Below are 26899 nucleotides of genomic sequence, written 5' to 3'. Positions count from 1 at the left end.
TATAAATCACCATTACTGTGGAATTGGTGGGTGGTTAGAAAATTTTACTACTAACAGATACAAAAGTGGGCGGTAGGTATAAAAAGGTTGACTACCCCTGTTGGGTGTACAGACACACGAGACAGAATTAAGGGCTTGAGAGTGGTAGTAGGTGTGTGCTATCGGATGTAGGTGGTTGGGGAAGGCCTCCCTGATAATGGAGTACTTGTGCAGAGACCTGAAAGAAGTGAAGATGGTAAACGGGCAAGTCATACAGACATCTGAAGGGTGGTCCAGGTGGAGGGAACATCTATCAATGAGCATACTGAATCAGCTCATATTTTCAGTTGACACTGTGTACAGTGCTGTGCCAGGATCACAGATCCGTCCCTCTTCTTATGCACAGTCCTTACGCACAACTGCAGCTCCTGGCAGCTTCTTTGTATAGCATGTCCTGATCTCCAGCCACAGCTGACTGGACCTGAGGAGGGTATCCTATCCAAACTGGGCCAGTCAGAGTCCAAGACAGATGCAGTTGTAGCAATCTTTTAAAGTGATGAGAACCTGCAGGAGGGCAATAACAAGGGAAAATCAGCAGTACATTGTGACTGTCTATGTGGGCTGATCTTAGGTTTTACATACAGGAAACTGGAATTAGAAGCCCAAAGCCTGTGTGGGATCTTTGTGATTGACAGTGGGTTTACCAGTCTGTCCTTTAGGTAAAGACTTATACCAAGGCTCTGCTTATATAGTCCCCACCTTTACTCGGGTAAGTCAACCCAATGTAATTACTCTGCCTAAATCTCCTGAGTGTAGATACAGTATTTAGATGAGGCGCAGGTATTACAAAGAACAGTATACAGCAAACAGAAATACTTCTACTGAGGTTGCTTTAGCTTGAAGCTACATTTCCTTTGTGCTCCCTATGCATATATACTAGATGAATAGAATTATGTTAGAATTTCAAAACTTTTTTGCTGAATGGTGTCTTAAGGAAGGTACGACCTTTTCAAGAAGTGGGTGTTTCTGTCTTGACAATGTAACTTCAAGTGGTAGGCATAAGGTAGTTTAAAAAAAAGAGGCAGTTTTCAGATGAGGAAGCAATACCCTTTAAAAACATTTTTTTAAATTTATTTTAAAAATGAGAGACAGAGAGGAGAGAGAGGGAGAAGGAGAGGTGGGGGGAAAGCATTCATTTGTTGTTCCACTTAGTCATGCACTCATTGGTTGCTGCCCTGACCAGTGATCGAACCCAAAATCTTATTGTTTTGGGACAACCCTCTAACCAACTGAGCTAACCGGCTAGGGCAGCAATACCCTTTTAATACTTTGAATATCCAGGAGGATGGAGTCAGTCAGGCTCTGACATGCCTCTCGTTCCAAGCCCTGCCAACTCCACGACCACAGCCTTTCCACAGCTCATGTTGACTTGGTTGAGCTGTTTTCTTCATGAGCAAATAGTAATGTTCTTAAAGCCAGGGCATTCTCCTGGGGCTTATAAATTTCCAAGATGTTTCTCTTCAGGAGCTGAGATTTCATGAAATAAACTGTAAAGCATCTTCCTGTATGTAATACCTTGTACAAAGTATTAAATGCTAAATAAATACCAGTAGTTAATAAATACTAGGGCCAATAAAGGTTACGTCAAAAAAGAAAGTCCTTTTTAGTTAGAGATGCATGCTGAAGTAGCTTTGACTGAAATAACAGTGTTTGGGACTTGCTTTTAAAAATTTTACTAGAAAAAAAGTGTGTGTATTTGTGGGAGGATGAGAGAAGGGTGGGGAATGGTGGATGAAACAAGATTGGCCCACGTGGAGATTGTTCAGGCTGGGCACTGGGGACACGGGGGTTTATTATTTCATCCTTTCTCATTTTGTGTGTTTGAAATTTTTCATGATAAAAATTTAAGACAGAGAGAAAGAAATAAAAAATGTCAGTGTCTGATCCACTCTTTCCCCTCGACTCTTGTTGTTACATAATTATCAGCAGGAATCCTAATGTGGGAAATTTGATTATGGGAGTTTTCACAGTATGACTTCCACAAAGAGAAAAGTTTGATGGATTATTTCTGGAGAGTGGAGTAGTCAGGGTTTCCAAGAAAGTGATGTTGAAATGAATAATGCAGATTCTTTGCTCACTGATGCAGATGGGTGGGCTCTTGTCAAAAGTCCTGGTAAGCCCTTGGGCTGGTGTCACCCATGCAGCTTGGCATTTACTTGTGCAGTGTAGGAAAGACCCACATGCTCCTGCACTTTGGCTCAGTCCCTTGAGGACCACAGTGATGGGATTTACTTGTATACATCACACCCAGAGCTAGAGCTGGGACCATGCTGCAGTTTCAGGTCAGTCCTGGATTCTGGCTTTCTGGTCATGACACTCTCAGATAGATGCCTTGGTGTCTTCCAGGGGTGGATACCACTGAGAGAGATGTGGCAGTAGAAGCAGGCAGCTGCAGCCAGTCTTCAGCATTGTTGCAGGCATTCCCACTAAGCCCAGAAAGGAGGACTGGAATGTAACATGGGAAGTTCTCTCTTCTCAGCCTGTCACTGGGCCTGTAGGGTGGGGTGGAAACTGGCCTTTGGGTGACCACACCCAGCTCTCTATCCACTCTGGCCAGAGACTTTACATCCTCAACAGCTGCTGTCTGTGTTTGGCTTTCAACTCGGCTGCCTTGACCCAGCTCCCAGATACTAGTCTGTAGGCGACAACTGACACTGGCGTGCCGATCATATCTGACCTGCATCCCCTCCCTGCCACCCTTCTGCCACGTACACTTCACGCCGTCATTTCATTTCTAAGACAAGATTTATCTCGGGAAATGCATCATTGATTTGCCTCATGGTTTTGTTCTAGAGTTGTTAAAGATTTATTCCAAAAGCTCATCACTTACAATGTGAGAGGAAGTGGTTTATTTATTTAGTGGGGTTCAGGGGACTAAATAGGTGATGGAGATACATTCATCTTGCATTGCTTGGACCACTCTATGGCATGAGACTGGATAGTGAGCGATGCTTTAGAAAGTATCTTGGCCCCTTCTGTGTCATAATTAATTTTAAAAATCAAGATATGACAGGGGCTGTGAACTTTGTGGTGCTGCCTTTTTAAGGGTTCATCATCCCTTAAAGTCATTCAAACCCTTCAAAATTGTAATAGTATCCCTAGAAATTTCTACCAAGAAAGTAATTCAAAAGCAGAAGTAGATAACTCTTTATATATACTTAGATGTTTATGGGAGAGTCACTTATAACAGTGAAAACTAGAAACAACTTGCTGTACAGCAGCAGGGACACAGTTAAACAAAATATGATATATATATATATATATATATATATATATATATATATATATTTTTTTTTTTTTTGTATTTTTCTGAAGTTGGAAACGGGGAGGCAGTCAGACTCCTGCATGCGCCCGACCAGGATCCACCCGGCACGCCCACCAGGGGGCGATGCTCTGCCCATCTGGGGCGTAGCTCTGCCTCAATCAGAGCCATTCTAGCGCCTGAGGCAGAGGCCACAGAGCCATCCCCAGCGCCCGGGCAAACTTTGCTCCAATGGAGCCTTGGCTGCTGGAAGGGAAGAGAGAGACAGAGAGGAAGGAGAGGGGGAGGGGTGGAGAAGCAGATGGGCGCTTCTCCTGTGTGCCCTGGCCGGGAATCGAACCCAGGACTCCTGCACGCCAGGCCGACGCTCTACCACTGAGCTAACCGGCCAGGGCCAAAATAAGATATTTACAAAGAAAACTACACAGCCACAAAAAATGTTATTTAGGAAGACTATGCAAGATCAATGTAAGTGTTATTAGGTGATGTTAAACAAGAACACAAAAATTATATGGACTTTATAATTATGTTAAATATTTCTATAGCTGACTGAAGACTGGAAGGAAATTTGGGGAAAGAGAGTAGTTGTGTTAAGTGGTAAAAAAAAAAAGAGTGATGGTTTTCTTTTTAAAATCCCTTAGTCCTATTGTAGACTTGTCTTAGTAGTAAATAATTCCTTTTTTAAAAAGAGAGTGCCCAAGCTCCCTAACTTATGGTTATTTTTTCACTTTGGACCATAAGTGAGAAAACATTCAAAACATCAGTAACTATCATGTCTTGAAATCAGAATGTGAGGTTAATAATGAAAGGAGTTGGCCCTGGCCGGTTGGCTCAGTGGTAGAGTGTCGGCCTGGCGTGCAGGAGTCCCGGGTTCAATTCCCGGCCAGGGCACACAGGAGAGGCGCCCATCTGCCTCTCCACCCCTCCCCCTCTCCTTCCTCTCTGTCTCTCTAGCAGCCGAGGCTCCATTGGAGCAAAAGATGGCCTGGGCGCTGGGGATGGTTCCATGGCCTCTGCCCCAGGCGCTGGAGTGGCTCTGGTCGCAACAGAGCGACGCCCTGGATGGGCAGAGCATCGCCCCCTGGTGGGCGTGCCGGGTGGATCCCGGTCGGGCGCATGCGGGAGTCTGTCTGACTGCCTCCCCGTTTCCAGCTTCGGAAAAAAAAAAAAAAATAAATAATAATAAAAAAAATAATAATGAAAGGGGTCAGGTGAGGGGATCTAAAGATAAGAGAGAGAAAATAAATCCAAAAGGCAGTTTGGGGGAAAGGACTCGCATAGTTGAATATTTATAAAAAGGAATAAATGTCTATATTGAGGCTGATGATACCTGAGAACAAAATAAAATAAAATATAGATGAGAGAGGAAAGAGACAGGCAGAGAGGCAGTTCTTTAGTCTTTCTGTTCATTTCTTTGGAATCTACATTGTCTTCAAAACATGAATGGTCCTTGTTTTTTTGTGGGTTTTTTTTTTTTTGTATATTTCTGAAGCTGGAAACGGGGATAGACAGTCAGACAGACTCCCACATGCGCCCGACCGGGATCCACCCGGCACGCCCACCAGGGGCGACACTCTGCCCACCAGGGGGCGATGCTCTGCCGCGACCAGAGCCATTCTAGTGCCTGGGGCAGAGGCCAAGGAGCCATCCCCAGCGCCCGGGCCATCTTTACTCCAATGGAGCCTTGGCTGCGGGAGGCGAAGAGAGAGACAGAGAGGAAGGAGGGGGGGGGTGGAGAAGCAAATGGGCGCTTCTCCTGTGTGCCCTGGCCGGAATCGAACCTGAGTTCCCCGCACACCAGGCCGACGCTCTACCGCTGAGCCAACCGGCCAGGGCCAGGTGTTTTTTTTTTTAACTGAACTTTTCCCTGGAGGCAGCTGAGCTGTTCACCAGGAAGAATAATTAAAATAATTCCTGATTTTTAAATATTAATTCCTGGCCAACTTAATTAACTATAATGTACCACTTCTTGCAAACACTCAAACAAACCAGCCTTTACACATAGAAGATGCATCCTCCCCAAGACGCTCTTCCCTCAAAATCTTGCCCCAAACTTGTTTGGGTAGCTCAGGGCAAAATTTGATCCCTGGCTGCCAATGTCTTGTATTAATGGAGAGAAGCATGCTGGCAATCTGCACCCTGAGAAGGTTTCTGGAGTGGAGCTGATGTGTCAGGGTTAATCACAGCCTGATTTAAACCTTAGGTTGTGGGTAGACCATGAAAAAAGGCTGATTGATAAAAAAAGCAGATGAGCCCATATACTTATATCTTTCAAGAAGAAAAAAACAACTTTGGAATCATCTCCAGGGTATAGACACTGAAGTAGTTCCAGTGAAAATTATAAGGTTTTGGTTAGGCTCCTGCCCACAACCCAAAACCGTGTATGAGGAGAATAAGAGAAGATCTACAGATAAACTTCAAGTTAATAAACATACCTCATAGAACAAAATATTTAAAAAGCTTTAAACTTTGAGTTTGAAACTTGGGTTTAAATCACAGTTAGGTTCTCTGATCAACTATGTGATCTTAGATTGGCATTAAAGATTCAATTTCATTTTCTGTAAAATGGAAATGGATAATGCCTACCTCAAAACCAGGTGTGAAGATTAAATAAGATAATGCATTTGAGACTCTGTTGAATCCATTATGTGGACTGCATAAGGTAGTGGCTCTAAACTTGACTGCACATCGGAATCACTCAGGGAGTTAACAAAAACACTGATGCCTGAGTCACACACCCAGAGATTCAAAAGTAATTGATATCATGTGTGGCCTTGGCAGTGGATATTTAGAAGTGTAAAAAGAAACAAACCCACAATTATAGTTGGAGATTTCAATACTCTTCTCTTATTAATTGGTAGAACAAGTAGATAAAAAATTAGTAAGGCTATAGAAGACTTGAGCAATTTGACTTAATTAACATTTTAATAACATTACATTTAACAATGTCAGAGTACACTTTCTTTTCAAGTGAGCACAAAAAAAAATCTCCAAGATAGATTATACTCTAGGCCATAAAATATTTTAAAATATTCAAAGCAGACAAAATATATTCTTTGACCACAGTGGAATTCAGCTAGATATTAATAACAGTAAGATATCTGGGATATATCCAGTTATTTGGCAAAAAATGTACATACTTCTAAATAACCCACAGGTCAAAGAAGAAATCAAAAGGAAAACTAGGGTATATTTTTAACCACATATGTATTTACATGGAAATTTATAGCACTAAACACTTAGAAGAAAAGTCTAAAATCAATTATCTTAGATTCTAAGATAACAACTAGAAAAGAGTGAATTAAACCTAAACTAAGCAGAGGAATATAAAAAAGATTAGAGATGAAAACAGTGAAAGAGAAAACAGAAAAACAAAAGAGAAAAATCAAGGAAACCAAAAGGAGATTCTTTGAGAAGATCAATAAAATTGATAGACCTCTAGTCAGACTGATTAGGAAAAAAAGAGAGAAGACAAAAATTAGCAATATTAGGAAAGAGAGAGGTGATAGCAATAGAAATTCTATAGATATTAAAAGCATTATTAGGTAATATTAAGATCAACTTTATGTCAATAGAATTGACCAACTTAGAGGAAATGGAAAAATTATTTGAAAGACACAAATCATCAAAGCTTATTCAAGAAAAAATAACTAACCTGGATAGCTCTACAAATATTAAATAAATTGAATCTAGTGGTTAAAAATCTTTCCACAAGAAAACTTCAGTCCCAGATAGTGAATCCTATTATATATTTAAGTAAGAAATAATAACAATTCCACACAAACACTTCATATAAATTGAAGATCAGGGAATGTATCCCAACTCATTCTATGAGACCAGTATAACTTTGATACCAAAACCGGACAAAAACATTACAAGAAACTATAGACCAATAGCCCTCATGAGTATAGTTGCAAAAATTCTTATGCAAATTTTAGCAAATAGAGCCTAATAACATATAAAAGATAATAAATAATAACAAACTGAAGTATACCTCAGGAATGCACAGCTGGTTTGATATTTGAAAATCAATCAATGTATCATAATTCACCATACTAAAAGACTTAGAAGAAAAACCATAAGACAATAGAACCAAAAAAGAGATTCAACAGAATCCAAGATCCAGCTCTGAATTAAAAAAAAAAAAAAGCATCTTTCAGTAAAGTATGGAATTTCTCAACTTGAAGAAGGGCCTCTATGAAAAACCTAAAGTTAACATCATATTGCTTTCCAGGAACAAATCAAGGTTGTCTACTGTCACTATTTCTATTCAACATTGAACTGCTTCTAGCTAGTGCAGTAAGGCAAGAAAAAAAAAAAACTATAAAAGAATCCAGAATGGACAAGAAGAAGTAAAATTGTATTATCAGACAGCATAATCATCTATGTATAAAATTCTCTGGGCTCTGGCCGGTTGGCTCAGTGGTAGAGCGTCGGCCTGGCGTGCGGAAGTCCCGGGTTCGATTCCCGGCCAGGGCACACAGGAGAAGTGCCCATCTGCTTCTCCACCCCTCCCCCTCTCCTTCCTCTCTGTCTCTCTCTTCCCCTCCTGCAGCCGAGGCTCCATTGGAGCAAAGATGGCCCGGGCGCTGGGGATGGCTCCTTGGCCTCTGCCCCAGGCATTAGAGTGGCTCTGGTTGCAACGAGCGACGCCCCAGAGGGGCAGAGCATCGCTCCCTGGTGGGCAGAGCGTGGCCTCCTGGTTGGCGTGCCGGGTGGATCCCGGTCGGGCGCATGGAATCTGTCTGACTGTCTCTCCCCGTTTCCAGCTTCAGGAAAAAAAAAAAAAAAAATTCTCTGGAATCTAGGTACAGAAATAATAAATGAGTTTAGTGAGGCTATAGGATACAAGATAAATATTAAGAATCAACTGTATTTCTAGTAGTTTCAACAGCTAGAAATTGAAATTATATAAATATTACCATTTAAAAGAACATAAAAATATCAAATATTTAAAGACAAACCTCACCAAAGAAGTGTTAAGCTATATACTGCCAATATATTGCTGAGAGAAATAAAAGAAAATTTAAATACATGGAGAGATACACTGTGTTCATGGAACAGAAGATTCAATATTTTTTAAGATGTCCATTCTCTCTATATAAACCTATATTCAAGCAATCCCAATCAAATCTCACAAGGCTTTTTTAAACTAAAAAATTGACAAACATTCTAAAATTCAAGCTTATTCTAAAGTTCTTATTTTTCTTTCTTTTTAAAGATTTTATTTATTTATTTTAGAGGATAGAGAGAGAGAAAAGCAGGGGGAGGAGCAGGAAGCATCAACTCGTAGTAGTTGCTTCTTGTATATGCCTTGACCCAGCAAGCCCAGGGTTTTGAACTGGCGACCACAGCGTTACAGGTCGATACATATCCACTGCGTCACCACAGGTCAGTTCTTATTTTCTTTTTTTTTTTTTGTATTTTTCCGAAGCTGGAAACGGGGAGAGACAGTCAGACAGACTCCCGCATGCGCCCGACCGGGATCCACCCGGCACGTCCACCAGGGGCGATGCTCTGCCCACCAGGGGGCGATGCTCTGCCCCTCCGGGGCGTCGCTCTGCCGAGACCAGAGCCACTCTAGCGCCTGGGGCAGAGGCCAAGGAGCCATCCCCAGTGCCCGGGCCATCTCTGCTCCAATGGAGCCTTGGCTGCGGAGGGGAAGACAGAGACAGAGAGGAAGGAGAGGGGGAGGGGTGGAGAAGCAGATGGGCGCTTCTCCTGTGTGCCCTGGCCGGGAATCGAACCCGGGACTTCCGCACGCCAAGCCGACACTCTACCACTGAGCCAACCGGCCAGGGCCAGTTCTTATTTTCTTATACAAAAAATAAAGTTGGGTTTCAAGACTAATAATAATACAGCTACAGTAACCAAGACAATGTTATGTTAATATAAAGATAGCCAACTAGAAATGTAACAGAATAGAAAAGTTAAAACAGACTCACAAATATATGGTCAATTGACTTTCAAAAAACTCCTAAGGCCAGTATTTTCAATAAATGGTGCTGGAACTACTGGATATCCATATACAAAAAGTAAACATCATCCCAAACCTTGTATCATTTATAAAAATTAACTCAAAATGGGTCATAGTCCTAAATACAAAACCTAAAACTATAAAACTTCTAGAAGGATATATAAGAAAAAAAATCTCTGTGACTTTGGAATAGGTAAAGATTTCCCAGCTGTATCACCAAAAGCAGAATCCATAAAATAAAATTAATATATTTTCATTAAAAATTTATTTTGATGACTTCATCAAAATTAATAACCTTTGCTCTCTTTGAAAGACATTGTTAAAGGAATAAAAAGATTATGAGAAAATATTTGCCAATCATGTATCTGACAAAGGACTTATATCTAGAAAATATAATGAACTCTTAAACCTCAACAATCAAGAAAATGAAACAAAAGCCAATTTTAAAAACAAACAAAAGATTTGAAAGACTCTTCAACAGAGAAGATGTCAAGATGGCAAATATGCACATGAAAAGATTGTCAACATCTATTAGAATAGCTAAAATGGGCCCTGGCCGGTTGGCTCAGTGGTAGAGTGTCGGCCTGGCGTGCCGAAGTCCCGGGTTCGATTCCCGGCCAGGGCACACAGGAGAAGCGCTCACCTGCTTCTCCACCCCTCCCCCTATCCTTCTTCTCTGTCTCTCTCTTCCCCTCCCGCAGCCAAGGCTCCATTGGAGCAAAGATGGCCCGGGGGCGCTGGGGATGGCTCCATGGCCTCTGCCTCAGGCACTAGAGTGGCTCTGGTCTCAACAGAGTGACGCCCGGGATGGACAGAGTATCGCCCCCTGGTCGGCATGCTGGGTGGATCCCGGTTGGGTGCATGCGGGAGTCTGTCTGACTGCCTCCCGGTTCCAGCTTCAGAAAAATACCAAAAAAAAAAAAAAAAAAAAAAAAAAAAATAGCTAAAATGAAAAATCTGACAATAACAACTGCTGGAGAGGATGTGGAGCAACTGGAACTCAGACATTTCTGGTGGGCAAGCAAAATAGTACAACCACTTTGGGAAACAATTTGTAAGTTTCTTTTAAAGTTAGATATACTTTTTTATTTTTATTTATTTAATTTTATTTTTCTTAAATGAGAAACGGGGAGGCAGAGAGACAGACTCTCACATGCACCCCAACCAGGGTACGCCTGGCAAGCCCCCTATACCCATCTGGGGCTGTTGCTCCATTGCTTGGCAACTGAGCTATTTTAGTGCCTAAACCGAGGCCATGAAGCTATCCTCAGTGCCCAGGGTCTACTTGCTCCAACTGAGCCATGGCAGTGGGAGAAGAAGAGGAAGATAGAAAGAGAGAGAGAAAAAAGGGTAGGGGTAGAGAAGCAGATGGTTGCTTCTCCTATGTGTCCTGACCGGGAATCGAACCTGGAACATCCACACACCTGGCTGATGCTCTACCGCTGAGCCAACCAGCCAAGGCTAGATGTACTCTTATCATACCCCTTCTAAGTACTTACCTATACAAATGAAAACTTGAATGCTCATACTTGTACAGGAATGTATATAGCAGTATTATTCATAATTGTCCAAAACTGGAAACAACTCTAATATCTTTCATTGATGAATGGTTAGACAAACTGTGGCACATCTGTATAATAGAATATTGTTTAGCAACAAAAAGGACAAATTATCAATACATGCAACAACATGGATGAATCTCAGAATAATTATGGTGAACAAAAGAAGTCAAATCAAACCCTGCCCCTCCATTACAAAACATTAGTATGGTTCCACTTATCTAAAATTCTAGAAAATGGATAGGGGCAGAAGGCATATACATAGTTGCAGGGTGAGGAGAGGGATTATAGAGGAGCAGGAGGAAATTTTGGGTGTGATTAGCTTGATTGTGGGGATATTTTCACAGGTATGCAACATATATCAAAACTCATCCAATATCACACTTTAAATATGTGCAATTCATTGTATGTCAATTATAACTTAAGAATGTTGTTTTCAAAAAATATATTATTCATCTGGCCTGATCAGGCGGTGACATAGTGGATAGAGCATCAACCTGGGACACTGAGGACTCAGGTTTGAAACTCCGAGGTTGCTGGCTTGAGTGCAGGCTCACCAGCTTGAGTGTGGAATTGCTGGCTTGAGCATGGGATCATAGACATGAGTCCAAGGTCACTGGTTTGAGCAAGGGGTCACTAGCTCAGCTGGAGCCCCCTGGTCAAGGCATATAGGAGAAAGCAATCAATGAACAACTCAAGTGCCACAACTACAAGTTGATGCTTCTAATTTCTCTTCCTTCTTGTCTCTCTGTGCCTGTCTGTCCCTTTCTCTCTTGCTAAAAAATATATATATATTCTTATATTTATATATAATAAATATATATGTATAGGAAAATATATAATAACTATATAATACAGTCATGTGATTCTAATGTGCAGCTAAATTTGAAGATCACTGGAGCACAAATAGAACTACCCTAAGTCCTTCAGTGTTTGTTGTAGAGGATGGGCTGCTATTTATCCATAGAGCATTTTTTATTGTCCAGATTCCAAATATGTTACAAATCTGAAACCTATAAGACGATCAGAGAATGAACAAACAAATCTCCAGATAAATTCACTTCAGTAGTTCCAGGGTCTTTATTTTAAGCTGCGGGGAAGTACTAGATAAAATATTACTAATCTGAAATGAAATACAGCAAGAGACTCAAGCCTTTAAGCTTCCAGGGCTGTAAATCACTCACAGAGCAGAGATGATTTTTGGAACTGGTAATTGGGTGAAATTGCTCCTCCCATCCCTTCTGTACTGAGCTTCTGTACTACCCTTACTTTATGTGAGTTTGTTATTTGAAGCCATTCCATTTTCTGCTTCTTTCCTTTGACCTTATCTACAGGGCTTCAATACTTGAACTTACTTAAGAAGTTGCTAACTTTGTTGTGCTATGTAAGACTTCCTTAAATTAGTATATTTCCCCTTTCTTCTCAATGACTCAAATAGGACCTGAAATTGGCTGTATGAGACCTATCTATTCATTGTGCACAGTTTGGCTCAGAGGCAAAGGAATGACCAACAGCGGCACATTTTAACCCTCAATGTGCATATGAATTTCTTGGGGATCCTGTCAAAATTCAGATTCAGAGTCAGGAAGAGCGGGATGGACTCAGATTCTGCATTTTTTACCAGTTTCTCCCTGGTAATGCTGATACTGCTAGTTGCGTTGCAAGACAAATGACCTTTCAAAGTCCTTTCATCCCTGGGACACTATGAAGCAATAATGACCCTAGTAGGGAAGAGGTCATTCAAGTCCAAAGGAGGAACACTCTTAGAACTGTCTTTGATGACACACTCCAAGTTATGAAACAAACCACTGCATTACAGAAATATTTATACATCTGGTAAGGGTAAGACTTCATTTGTTCTAATAATTTGCAATAGAATGGTTTATATATATATATATATATAATGGTTTTTGTAGGTTATACTAGTTAACCCAACCTCAGCCACTTTATCACTGTTGCACCAACCATCTCTCTTGTATGTGTTCACTTTTTTGTTGCTGTTGTTACAAAAGATGTATAATACAAAGGTATGAAACTCTAATGTTGTGTACTACATAGTTGATAGCTTCAGTTCCTATGACGAAGAGGCTGGTTTCTCTCTTAGATAGTGGGAGGATTATTTTGCATGTCCTGAATTTTCCTCTTTCTAAGGTAAAGATAGTCCTAGTAACAGGCACAGTTGCTTCTAATGATTTGGAGTTATAGTAAAATTCAATGGAAAGACTTGTGGGACAATACTGAGGCATGGTCATGAATCTTCCTAGGAAAGCTGGCTGCAGCCCTTGGGTGGGTCTTTCTCACCCATTACTTATTTTCATTCCCCTCTGCTTTGTACGTCAAACTAAATGATTTTTTTTCCCCAAAGCAAATTTTTGTTTTTTGGAAAGGAACGGAGTAGTTTAGTTTTGTCTAAAACTGACACATTTAAACAAACACGTTTCAAATATATGTGAGCTTGCAAATTAAACAAAGTGTCCTTGATGTGCTTAAAACCAGGCTAGCCTATATTTTCATCAAAATTCTTATTATGGGTAATTTTCCATCTCAGTTTACCTTGCTATTTAAATTAATTCATCATGATTTATAATGAAAATAACTGAGAAAAAGACATCCATAAAAGCTAAGAGTAAATCCATATTCATAGCTCTGTATTCCATGGTCAGGATTCCTTATTAAGTGATTACAAGAGCAATTTTCTGTCTTTCAAGTCCATTTCTGCAGAAGAATTTGAATCACCGCTGGAATGAATGTGGTAATGAGAGTAGTTCTGTCAACAATATGTGACACGAGGGAGGGCAGCATAGAAGCTGGGCTGTCTGGACGATGGTTTTGGATGAAGTTTGGGATTTTTGTTGTTGCCAGAAAACTCAAAGTTCAAAGAGAGTAAAAAAGCATATTGATTAGCTCTGGACTGGTCAAAAACTAGATTTATAACTGAGTTTTACTAATGTTTTACACATGGTCTCCTTTGTGTTTTAAAAAAAAATGTTGTACCCCAGGTTAGTTAAAGATGCGGGCCAGCTGAAAGCAATTCTTCTTCTGGTCTTCTCTCCTCCAAATCATGACCGTTTAATAGGTAGTTAGGTATTAAATCTCCAAGAACAGAAGAGAGTATGACTGGCGTAAATGAGCTGTGATCTCTCAAGTCCCTGTTGGCGGCCTAAGATCTTCTGGGCTTAGTTTTTTCCCCAACCCCCTATTCCAGAGGCCATATTCATGGGGATATCTGGAGGAGCAAGCTGACAATTTCCCCATCTGCCGATTCATCTCCTTTTTTTTTTTTTTGCCCAGTTTATCAAAGATATTTGGATCTCCTGATGTAAATTTCAGTCCCATGAGTTAATTTTCATTAAAAAAACTGTGTTGCTGATATTACTGAGTGTGTTGTGCAAAACACTTTACACGTATTGTTTAATCCTCATAATGCCCATCATATAGGTGAGAAACCTTCCACATGGGCAGGCTGCACAACTTGCATAAGTCCTCCAGGCCACGATCTGAAATACAGACAGTTGAACCCCAGCCACATGTTTTTGATCACTGTTTATCCTATTTCCCTCATCTGTAGATTCATTCTTCCAGGATTTGGGAACTACAGGAGTTTGAGTGAGGGACAAGAATGGGGACGCTCTATTGAAGTTGCTATAAAACTTCATTGTCACTCATTTATTCAACAGTAGTCTGCTCCTGCTTAACTCTGCCAGAGGCATACTTTCAATGAAAGGTCATAGTATCACTCTATAGCAGGAACCTTACTGGTGAGTGGCCCCCACACCAATTCAAAGGGAAAGTCTTCTGCAGCCATGTCTGTATTTTAAAACCTGCCCCTCTAGTCAGAGCGAAATGAATTCCAAGCTGGGTCAGCAAGATTCTTTCTACTGGAAATCTAAACTTGGGAAGGAGAGAGGGAGAGTTAGTTTCTGATATGGCTGGAACTGTAACATGCAAACTTAGTGTAACATGCAAACTCGTGAACTGTAGGGAAGCCATTTTCTTCCACAAATGAGAGCAGGGAGAGGGGGTGGGTGGGAGGGGAGAAGAGAAGAGAAAAGGGAGATGGAGGAATAGAGAGGAGAGGTGAAGAGAGGAGTGAGATATTACACCATATAAAAAATAAGAAGCAGACACACAGAGAAGCTGAGACCAGACAGACAGGAGCCTTTTTGCCAGCTTTCGAGTACATAGAACCAGTTCTTCATGAAGCATCCCTATTTCCTTAAAAATGCTCTCCCTTTGCTTAAGCTTGCCCAAGTTGATTTCTGTCCCTTGCAATCAAAATCCTGATTAAAGCACATTCAAACTCCTACAAGACCCAGGAACTCGGACACTTCTGTATCTTCCCAGAGTCCAACAAAGACTGCTTTCAGTCAGTGATTTTGCTCCTCTGCTCTGATGTACTCCAGTGCTCTCCACTTATCTGCCATGGCGGGGTTCTTCTGGGTATAGCACTTTAAAGGGGATCCCTATCTGCTTGTAAGGGAAAGAGTTCAGCATGTCTTGATCCAGTCATTGAATTATATTGCCTGAACCCAGGCTCTTTTTCTCTACTGTTCACTTATTTTCTACCATGGGATCGATCTTCCAAAAGTTTGTTTTTCCCCATGTGTTGTTTTCCAGCTCAAGACTCTTCAGTGGCTCACTAGCTCCGGATTTGTGTCTCCTGGAACACCCAGGGGGGATGTTCAATGATAAAAAGAGTTCTGTGGTCAAGGACTCTTGAGGAATCCTCATTCCTGTTCTCAACTTTGCCACATACAGAAGCTATATTAAAGGCTTGAGATGAGAAGTTCTGCTTATAAATCATTCCCACCACCACCAAAAAGTAACACAACAAAAAAACTCCCATCTTGAATTTGTTTGATTTGATGTTTCTTTTCTTGATGTAACACCTCCAGTACCAGGGGAAGTATCTACAGAATTTGATATCTATAGCTAAAAAATTTATCAAACATCTTCTTGGCTCTTTGCCCATGTGCCCCATATAGGAGTTATCTGATTGGATTGACCATTTCTTCCTCAGCTGCAGACAGATGAGCCTCCTTCTTTTTTTTTTTTTTTTTGTATTTTTCTGAAGCTGGAAAACGGGGAGAGACAGACAGACTCCCGCATGCGCCCGACTGGGATCCACCCGGCACGCCCACCAGGGGGCGAGGCTCTGCCCACCAGGGGCAACGCTCTGCCCACCAGGGGGCGATGCTCTGCCCCTCCGGGGCGTCGCTCGGCCGCGACCAGAGCCACTCTAGCACCTGGGGCAGAGGCCAAGGAGCCATCCCCAGTGCCTGGGCCATCTTTGCTCCAATGGACCCTTGGCTGCAGGAGGGGAAGAGAGAGGAAGGGGAGGGGTGGAGAAGCAAATGGGAGCTTCTCCTATGTGCCCTGGCTGGGAATCAAACCCGGGTCCCCCGCACACCAGGCCGACGCTCTATCGCTGAGCCAACCGGCCAGGGCCGAGCCTCCTTCTTGCTTGCTAGGCTTTCTTGCCTCATTGCCTTTGCTCGTGTCTTCCACATGGCATCCTCCTTGCTCACTCTGCCTCCAAGATCCATCTCCTCGAGGGAGTCTTCTCAGACCACTCAGTTCCACCTTGTGCTTATACTTTCCTCACTTCCTGAAGCCTTTGCGATTTGAACCAGAGTTAGCAGTTAGCAGACATGGTCTGTTTCTACCTAACTCTTTCATGGTTAGGTTTGTAATTCCTTTTTATTTATTTTTATTTTAGAGAGGAGAGAGAGAGAGAGAGAAAGAGAGAGAGAGAGAGAGAGTGGGGAGGAGCAGGAAGCATCAACTCCCATATGTCCCTTGACCAGGTAAGCCTGGGGGGTTTTGAATCAGCAACTGCAGCTTTCCAAGTGGACGCTTTATCCACTGCACCACCACAGGTCAGGCCATAGTTATGTTTGTCAACCCCAAAAGACTGCCAGTTTCTGAAAGGTAGAAACCATATCATTTCTTCTATAATATCTACCTCAGGAGTAGCACAAACAATATTTTTAAGAATAATGAATTGGCCTAACCTGTGGTGGCACAGTGGGTAAAGCATTCAACCTGGAGTGCTGAGGTCACCGGTTCGAAACTCTGGGCTTGCCTGGTCAAGGCACATATGGAAGCAACTAAGAGTTGATGCTTCCTGTTTCTCCCACCCCATCCCCTTTCTCTCCCTTTTTCTCTCTCCTCTCTGTAAAAATTAAGAGCCTGACGTGTGGTAGTGCAGTGGATAAAGTGTCGACATGAAATGCTTGAGGTTGCCAGTTCCAAACCCACCTGGTCAAGGCACATATGAGAAGCAACTACAGCTAGTTGATGCTCCCCACCTTCTCTCTTTCTCTCTCCTTTCTCTAAAATCAATAAAAATAAAATATCTAAAAATCAAATAAAATCTTCAAAAAAAATAATGCATTAAATAAAATGAATTTGGCCAACTCCCTAACTTAGAATGAAAAATGTTTTCTCTCCATTTGCTCAAGAATAGTCTGGCACTGGCATTTAGAGGTGAGGATGCTCAAGGCCTAATGTCATGCTTTCTCTGAAGAACACAAGGAAAGCTAATGCTTGTGAAAAGTTCCTTCTGCCATGGTGGGGGCGGTTCTTTGGGTATAAAACTTTAAAGGGATCCATCCTTATTCACTTATTAGGGATAGTGGTCAGCATGTCTGAAAATGGGTTGTACAGATAACCTTGCCACAGTTAAAACTCCAAGCTCAGAAAGAGCCTACATGCTCATCCACATAAGATTGGTTAAATCTATGATAGTATCTTCACAGCCAAAAATTATAAATAGCTTTAACAAGTCATATTGTAAAATAATATTTAATGACTTAGGAAATATTTGTGATATATTAAGTGAAAAAAATTTGAAAAGTATGTTTAAACTTCATTTAAAAATATTTATTAATTGAGCCTGACCAGGCGGTGGCGCAGTGGATAGAGTGTCAGACTGGGATGTGGAGGACCCAGGTTCAGGACCCTGAGGTCGCCAGCTTGAACATGGGCTCATCTGGTTTGAGCAAAGCTCACGAACTTGAGCCCAAGGTCGAGCGAGGGGTCACTCGATCTTGCCCCCGGTCAAGGCACATATGAGAAATCAATCAATGAACAACTAAGGAGCCGCAATGAAGAATTGATGTTTCTCATCTCTCTCCCTTCCTGTCTGTCTTTCCCTATCTGTCCCTCTCTCTGACTCTGTCTCTGCCACAAAAAAATAAAAATAAATAAAAATTATTAACTGAAACAACATTGGAAAACTAAACTAACATGTTAACACTGATTATCTCTGGGTAGTGGTGTCACAAATAGTTTTTTTTCAATTCCTTTTTGTATTTTTCTGTGTTTTCTACACTGAACAAATATCAATGATTGTAATCATTAAAAAATCCAAAATATCCATGTTTTATCTCTTCCCTTAGTTCCTACATTCACATTAAATGCTTCAAGCCAAGTCCAGAGGTCCAGAAAATCCTATTTTGACTTTGTGCCTTAACCTTTTGTCAGCTGTGGCCAGCTTTCTTTTTTTTAACATAGGAATGTCCCAGAATCCACTGGTAACCGGGGCACTGTCTGGTATGGGCATCTGAACTGAGGATATAGAACAGATGGAAATAACCTCTGCCCCCTCCTTCCCCAGACGTGTTCTGGTTCATCTCACTCTGGCCTCCCTACCTCGCTCTCTTTTCCTCTAGAGGCTAAAAAGAGACCTGGAAGAAAGGTGTAGGGTTACATGATAGCTCCGCTGGTGTGTTGGTACAGCTTTACCTGATCACTGCCTAGGGGAGGTCCCAGTGTAGCTGGTCTGCTACTCTGCCAATCAGAATAATGACCAGGAGAAGCTAGGGTTCTGAAGAAGTCCAAGCAGGCCAGGAATCCTATTGAGAATGGAGAAAAGGTCCAGGAAGAGAGGAGAGGCATCAAGAGTCTGAGTGTGTGTGTGTGTGTGTGTGTGTGTGTGTGTGTGAGAGAGAGAGAGAGAGAGACAGAGAGAGAGAAACAGAGAGAGAGGGATGGAGGTGCAGAGGGTGGGGCAGGGACCCGAGCTGAGTTTGGGGAGAGCTGAGAGGAATAAAATGCGGCAGTTGTGAGTGCACGAATGAAATGTTAGACTGAGTCTTAAGGACCTACTTTCTCCCTTTGACTTTTTCTCATGAAGCTGGGTAAATATTTTAACTGATTTAAATTATATGGAGTGTTGTCTCTTCTGTGTTTTATGCTTACTCTGAACCACATAGGGCATCCCTGTTCATGTCAAACATGAATATTTTCCTTATGAATCAATTTACCCATTACATGGAGAAAAGGGCACAGGCTCACGTTATTTCAATGTCAGTTGGCTTCCCTCTCAGCACCAGATAACTTCCATCAATATATTCCTCCAACATAAATTCCTTGGGATGCAAGGTACAGCTGAGCATGCCCCGTTTTGGAGAGGGCATGGCAAGATGGCTTGAGTGTCTCCTGTGAACTGGGGTCTTGTCATCATGTCTGGGCAAGAGGGGTCTTCTGGAGCTTCTGCTCAGAAGTGAAACTAAGTGATGCCTGGGTTTACATAGGCCTGTTGTGAGTGAAGCCTTAGACTGTGAAGGCTTCTGGGATTCTTTTTCTCCTCAGGACAGGTAAAGCCTCCTGCCCCAACTCTGGCTTAATGCCCTTGGGGCAGCCACCCAGCTGACACTCCAGGGCAGGGGTCCTCAAACTTTTTACACAGACCGTTCACTGTCCCTCAGACCGTTGGAGGGCCGGACTATAAAAAAACTATGAACAGCCCTGGCCGGTTGGCTCAGCGGTAGAGTGTTGGCCTAGCGTGTGGAGGACCTGGGTTCGATTCCCGGCCAGGGCACACAGGAGAAGCGCCCATTTGCTTCTCCACCCCTCCGCCGCACTTTCCTCTCTGTCTCTCTCTTCCCCTCCCGCAGCCAAGGCTCCATTGGAGCAAAGATGGCCCGGGCGCTGGGGATGGCTCTGTGGCCTCTACCTCAGGCGCTAGAGTGGCTCTGGTCGCAACATGGCGACGCCCAGGATGGGCAGAGCATCGCCCCCTGGTGGGCAGAGCGTCGCCCCTGGTGGGCGTGCCGGGTGGATCCCGGTCGGGCGCATGCGGGAGTCTGTCTGACTGTCTCTCCCCATTTCCAGCTTCAGAAAGATGAAAAAAAAAACAAAAAAAAAAACAACAAAAAACTATGAACAAATCCCTACGCACACTGCACATATCTTATTTTAAAGTAAAAAAAATCAAAACAGAAGTAGTACTGTATGTGATTGACGCCGTGCTTTGTGGTGCCACCACATACAGTACTGTGCTCCTCTCACTGACCACCAGTAAAAGAGGTGCCCCTGAAAAAGAGGTGCCCCTTCCGGAAGTGTGGTGGGGGCGGATAAATGGCCTCAGGGGGCCGCATGAGGCCCGCGGGCTGTAGTTTGGGGACCCCTGCTCCAGGGCAGTCTAACTAAAATGTCTGAAAGGTCTTGGGAGCCTCATCTAACTTGACTTATCTTGGGTGCATAGGTTCCTTGCATAACACTGGCATCTTTGGAGAAAGAATATTTTGGCAGTCTGCCTCGAGGCTGCAATCCCTGTGGGAAAGGAAGGCATGGCCTCTAGAAGGTCTGTTACAGTGACCATGGTGGGGACCCAGCAAGGACAATTGTTAACCCATCTGTGTCCAGTGACTGCAGAATTCTAATGAAATGGGCCCGGGTACTGCCCTAAAGATCTGGTAAAGACAGGTTTTTCTACTGAGAGAGATGAGGAATTGTTGAAGTTAACCTAAAAGAAATGGGGAGGGAGGCTACTGAAGGGTTTTGATTAGAGGACTCATATGATTTAAGGTATATTTGTAAAAGACCACCCTGGCTGCTCTGCAAAGACAAGAGTACAGGCAGGAGGCTACAGCAGTGATCCAGGTGAGAGTAATGATGACTTTGACTAGGATGGCAGCAATAAAGGAGGTGAGAAGTGGTTGCATTGTGAATGTATAAAATATTTTGAAGACAGAGTTAATTCCTGCTTAATCTGATCTGCATGTGAGAGGAAAACAGGAGTCAAGGATGAGTCAGTTTCTGGCTGAGCAACTAGAAGAACAGAGTTGCCATTAACTGGGATAGGAAAGGCTCTATGTAGATCAAGTTTGAGGGAGCATATCAAGTGTTCAGTTTTAAACATCTTGAGTTTTGAGTTGAATATATGAGTCTAGAGTTCAGGGTCTGGGCTGATGAAGTCTGGGTTAGAGATATAAATGTGGGTCATAAGTGGTTCTGATGATATTTAAAATCATGTATTTGTATGAGATCATCATAAGAAAGAGTAGAAGACTGGGGTCTTAGCACTGTGAACCTCAACATTTAGAGGTCAGGGAAAAAAAAAGAGGAATCAGAAAAAGATACCAAGACAGTGGGAGTAGTGAGGTAGGAGGAAAACTAAGGGAGTGAGATGTCTGGAAGCCCAGTGACAAAAGTGTTTTGAGGAGGAGGATGTGGTCAATTACATCAGATACTATTAATCCACAAGATGAGTACTGAGAATTGACCATTTGATTTAGCAACACATAAGTCATGGTAATTTTGATAAGAACAGTTACTGCGAAGTGATACGCATATAAGCCTGAGTTGGGGCTGGTTTAAGAGAGAACTGGAGAAGAACTGGACAGAGCAAGCATAGATGATTCCTCTGAGAAGTTTGCTCTAAAGGGAAACAAACAAATGGGACAAAGGCTGCCAAGGGAAGTGCAGTCATTAAAAGGTTTTGTTGGCCCTGGCCGGTTGGCTCAGCGGTAGAGCGTCGGCCTGGCGTGCAGGAGTCCCGGGTTCGATTCCCGGCCAGGGCACACAGGAGAGGCGCCCATTTGCCTCTCCACCCCTCTCCCTCTCCTTCCTCTCTGTTTCTCTCTTTCCCCTCCCGCAGCAAGGATCCATTGGAGCAAAGATGGCCTGGGCGCTGGGGATGGCTCTGTGGTCTCTGCCCCAGGCACTAGAATGGCTCTGGACGCAACAGAGCGACACCCCAGAGGGGCAGAGCATCGCCCCCTGGTGGGCATGCCGGGTGGATCCCGGTCGGGCGCATGCGGGAGTCTGTCTGACTGTCTCCCCATTTCCAGCTTCGGAAAAATGAAAAAAAAAAAAAAAAAAGGCTTTGTTGTTTTTTTAAATTGTGAGAAGAGAATGTTTGTGTGCTGATGGAAATGCTCCAGCAATTGTGACAATTCTGAATTTGCCATGTTACCACTGGCTTTAAAAGAGGTCAGACAGATTTTCCCATCTCTGATTACTGAACTGGGCTTTTCTCTAAAAGCCCTAAAAGTACTTCAGCACATCCACCCCCCTCCCCACCCCAAAGTACACATCCTGGGTTCTGTTGACACATGGGCTACTCTTTTTGTCACATAGGCTACTGCCAAGAAAAAAAAAAATCTGAGTTCAAATATTCACAGAGCTGAAATCCTCCCAGATGTGCATTTAGAGAAGGTTGAGGCAGCCCTGAGGTCTATCAGAGTGTCCGTCTAAGTCCATCTCATCCATTACATATCTCCATACAAAACCTCTTCCAAATCTCTGCCCACACAATAAACTGCTTTGGCAGGAAAAGCTTCCAAATTCAGGGAAGACGGTTTTCCCTCATGTATTCCACATTTCAGAAAACACAGCTGCTCACCATCTTGGTGAATGAGTTTGTGCTTCAGTTCCTGGCTGCCCAGACCCCAGTTAATCGCTTGGTCCTCATCTTCATTCAGTTCCTCTTCTGGGCTTAGCTGTGTCCTGGTCCAAAGCCAGACCCATTCCTTTGGGCTCACTCATAGCCTGAGTCGGCAGCTCTCTAATCACCTCCAGGGTTTGCTTCTGGACACTACCCAAGGCACTTCCAGCAGGTTTGGGGAAGGGAGCCCAGGATGCTAATAAAAGCTTGGTGTCTGCAAAGTTAAATAAAAGGATGAGCTCCTGGGAAACAGGTGATGTTTTTGTTGTACATTCATGACAGCTGTTTGAACACCAATTTCTCACCTTGTGGTCTTCTAGGACCCTAGAAATATTCTCCTCTCTGCTCTGGTTTGGCCTGACACCTTATCTGGGAGAGATCTACTTCTCTCCGACCCTCACTTAACTTACCTCAATTAATCTCCTTTAGCCAGCTTTCAGAAAAAAATATCCATACTGGAATGTGACTAATTAAGACAATAGTTACCTCTTCAGTGAGTGTCTGCATTTTAGTGAGGGAGATGGGGGTCAGCAAATTCAAATGCCTGTGGGCCAAGCAGTAGGATGGGAGTAAAAGACGGGCTGAGATGGCTGGCACTGTGGTGACTGCAAAGTACCTGTCAGAGTGGCCAGATCTTCAGATCTTGGGGGTGAAGCTAGAAAATCCAGATATTTCCCTGTAATCTTCCAAAGTTAAATGGTTAGTAACTGACTCAACTTTAAAACATATGCTAGGGCCCTGGCCGGGCAGCTCAGTTGTTAGAGCATCGTCCCGATACGCCAAGGTTGTGGGTTTGATCCTCTGTCAGGGCACATACAAGAATCAACCAATGAGTGCATGAGTGGGTGGACCAACAAATTGATGCTCTTCTTTCTTGCTCTCTAAAAATCAATAAATAAAAAATTTAAAACATGCTAGGGAAGTCAGACAAAATATATCTTTGGGTCACCTTGGCCCATGGCCCAAGGCCCAAAGCAAGATCCAGTGACCTGTATAAATTTAAGCACAGATCTGGTTCTGTGTTAAGCACAATTGTACTTTTATGGTTGATTAAAAAAAAAAAAAGCCACTTGGGGCTCCTTGTGGTTCTGAAATCACACAGGAAGAGCTGGTCCAGGGCTGACTCTAACCTTGGTGACTTGTATCCTGTCCATTTGGAATCCCGCTCCTATGGGATCTTGGGATAGGTTGTGTGGGCCCCGCAGGAAAGCCATCAAGTTCAAGGGGGCAGCAATCACTCAGATCTGCTTGAAGCAGGTGAGTTGTATGAAGGTCTTCCTCACTGGGAAAGGCAGCTGAAGACTGTACGGGAGTCATTTCCAACTCTGGTCAGAGACCAGAGTTGATTATCCCACAACAGAGGTTCAACACCTGACGATTAGAGTCAAATCCTTGGGTTCAAACCTCTCCTCTACTAGCTGGATGTCATTGGACTTGTTAATTAGCCTCTCTGCCCTCAGTTTCTGCATAAGTAAAATGGGAAACTAATAGTACATTCTAAGTATGATTCAGTGAGAAAGAGGTTGCAAAGTATTTCCTTAGCATAGTGACTGAAGAGAAAGTCCCCACTTAGGAAGACAGATGTGACTTCATTTTTTTTTTTTTAAGATTTTATTTATTGAATTTTTAGAGGGAGGTGAGAGAGAGAGAGAAGGGGGTAGGAGCAGGAAGCATCAACTCGTAGTAATTGCTTCTTGTATGTGCCTTGACTGGGCAAGCATGGAGTTTTGAACCTGTGACCTCAGCATTCCAGGTTGAAGCCCTATCCACTGTGCCACCACAGGTCAGGCTGACTTCATTTTTAGAAGGATTACCCACTACATTTTAAAACAGGGACTTAGTTATTTATTTTGTTTTAATGTTCATTTTATTGAGTTTTAGAGAGAGAGAGAAAGAGAGAGAGAGAGAGAGAGAGAGAGAGAGAGAGAGAGAAAGAGAGACAGGAAAGTCGATCTATTCCTGTATGTGGCCCGACCAGGGTTTGAACCAACAACCTCTATGCTTCAGGATGATGATGCTCTATCCAACTGAGCTATCTGGCCCGAGCAGGGATATTTATTTATTTAGTTAAAGCTTATTTTTACAGATGTATTTGAAAACTGATGACTCATATCTGTTTCACTCATCATCTGCCAACCTGCTCTTTCTACCGTCTCTCTCAGCCATCAGATCTCTCACTTTCCTAGGGGACAATTTTTGTATTCTTAGCTGCAGGTAATGGAGCTTCATTAACCTTTTTTCCCCTAGAGGAGTCTCTTGCTGCCCACAGGCTCAGAAAGTCCCACTGAGCTCCTGGGAACCAGCCTGCTGGGAAAGCTGCTTTTCAGTGGGCTCTATGCCCTCTTTGCCTATATACTCCCAGCTTCTTCCTTTTCTTTCTTTTAGATCTACTCTGCTTCCAGCTGATTTTTCCCCCTAAACAAAAAATGCTACAAGAAAACTTAGAATCAAATTTTATTTATTTATATATTTTTAAGTGATTTTAGAGAGAGAGGAAGGGAGAGGCAGGGACATCTATCAGTTCGTGTTATGTGCCCTGACCAGAAATCGAACCGGCAACCTCTGTGCTTGAGGACGATGCTCTATCCACCCAAGCTATCTAGCCAGGGCTAGAATAAAATTTTAAACTGTAAATCTGATTTTGGTTGTTGCCTTCCAACCAAAGGCAGCCTCCCTCATCCATCTCCAAAGAGAAGTCAGCCTTTCTTGAGAACTGGCGCAGCATAGGGTCCCTAGGAGAAGCCTTCTAAAAATAGGTAACCAGGAAAGGGAAGGAGCGGTCTCCTATTGGGAGGGAGGTACATCATGAGTAGAGAGAAAACCCTCAGGTTGGGCGGTCACGGTTATCTCCGGTGAGGAAGGGGAAGCCAGGCCTCTGTTATAGATGAAGACCGCCCTTCCCACAGCAGGGAGACCTGCCTGCAGGCTGTGATGGCCGGAAGTACTGGGCTCTGAAGGGGGTGGGTGGGGAGGAGCTGCCTCCCGGCTGGACTGGGATATTTATAGCACCTGTGTTTCTAGACCTGTCTCCACCTGGATTTATGCGGCCTGTGGCTGTTGCGGGCATGGGGAATGAAGGGGGCACATCTTGCTGCAAGAGCTGATTCTTGGCGTTGGGGCCCCGCTGGAATGGATGTTACAAAATCAAAACAAGGGACCACGTTGGGGGAACACCGAAGCCAGCGGCTCTTTCGTGCTGCCTCTGCAAGGAGGTGGTGGTTAGGCCTCGTGAAACACGGGGCTTTCCAACCCCACCTAATGTGACATTTACGGCAGCCGTGGGCGTGGGTGAGGCAGGTGTGGGTAGGGGGAGGGGAGCGGGTTCCACCCTCCCAGTCGCCCCAGGCTCTGGCTCTCTGTTTCCTCGCTGCTCGTCCAATGGGTTAAAGACTGAAAGAATGTTTTCTCTCCCGGGGGATCTGCACTTTGAAAGAGGAGCCAGAGAGCACGTGGTGGCCCATCCTCTGTTCAGCCCAGCCTATGTCCACGTTTGCTTACCCGTCACCCTGGTCCGCAACCTAACTTGCCCTAACCACCCCGTGTTTGGTGGCTCTCAGACTGCAATGACACATAAAAAATTTAATAACTGTCCTTTAGGCTTTTCAAGAACCCCGAGGGCAATGCTTGATCCTAAAGAAGCCTCTCCCGTCGGACCTTCAGGCATTTTTTAGACAGCGAGAGAGCAGGCTCGAGCAGGCCCTGGCGGGAGGCAGCCGCCGACTGTGCCTACCTGTAAAGCCGGCCCGGACTGCTCCACCCGTAAATCACACTGAAGAGGAGGCCGTGGCAGGGTGGGAGGGAAGGTCTAGGAGAACAAAGGACAGCGATATCTAGAGAAAAGAACGCATCGTTGGCTTTTGTCCAGCACGTTCCTTTTCTCATTTAACCCAGGGCAGAACAAGGGGAAGCACTATTGTTAGAGTTACTATTTCACAAAAAGAGAAACTGAGATTTAGGACGACTAAGGGGCTTGCCCCAAGATGACGTAGTAAGTGCCAACTTCAGTTTCAAACTCGGATTCTGGGGACTTCCAGGGGGCTACGCGTCGCCGGGGTGGGGGGCGCGGAGGGGACAGAGAAGGCGGGAGGGCGGGCGCGCGGAGCGGGGAGCGGAGGAGCCGAGTCCGGGGCGCCAGGCAGGCCCGGGGCTGCTGGAAAGGCCGGTTTGGCCGCCCGGGAAGACGGGCGGCGGGCCGGGAATCCCGAGCAGGACTGCAAGGCCGGGGCAGCTGCCAGACCCGGCTGGGGACTAGCCTGCGCCGCCGGCCCCCACCTGGGGCCGCGCTGCGGTCGGGCAGCGAGCAGGCTACATACCGCGCAGCGCAGAGGAAATGGCTGGAATTCCTCCCGCGGCGCCTCGCTCGGGCCTCGGGCGGGGCGGGGCGG

At 43.9% G+C, this 26899-nt stretch overlaps 1 long non-coding RNA gene and 1 other non-coding gene across 2 annotated transcripts; one reads left to right on the top strand and one right to left on the bottom strand.

Moving 5' to 3' along the window:
• On the bottom strand, nt 1–26899 carry LOC136330339 (uncharacterized). Its single transcript, XR_010730277.1, has 4 exons — nt 26828–26899; nt 26245–26344; nt 10778–10908; nt 1–543 (listed from the first exon to the last, which is right to left on the bottom strand). It is a non-coding gene; the product is annotated as an uncharacterized lncRNA (long non-coding RNA).
• On the top strand, nt 9828–9903 carry TRNAA-GGC (transfer RNA alanine (anticodon GGC)). The gene has a single exon. It is a non-coding gene; the product is annotated as a tRNA-Ala (tRNA).

This window comes from Saccopteryx bilineata, chromosome 3 (assembly GCF_036850765.1).
Source record: "Saccopteryx bilineata isolate mSacBil1 chromosome 3, mSacBil1_pri_phased_curated, whole genome shotgun sequence".
Lineage (NCBI taxonomy): Eukaryota > Metazoa > Chordata > Mammalia > Chiroptera > Emballonuridae > Saccopteryx > Saccopteryx bilineata.
The sequence above is the reverse complement of the archived record's forward strand: the minus strand, read 5'-3'. Positions and strand labels throughout refer to the sequence as shown.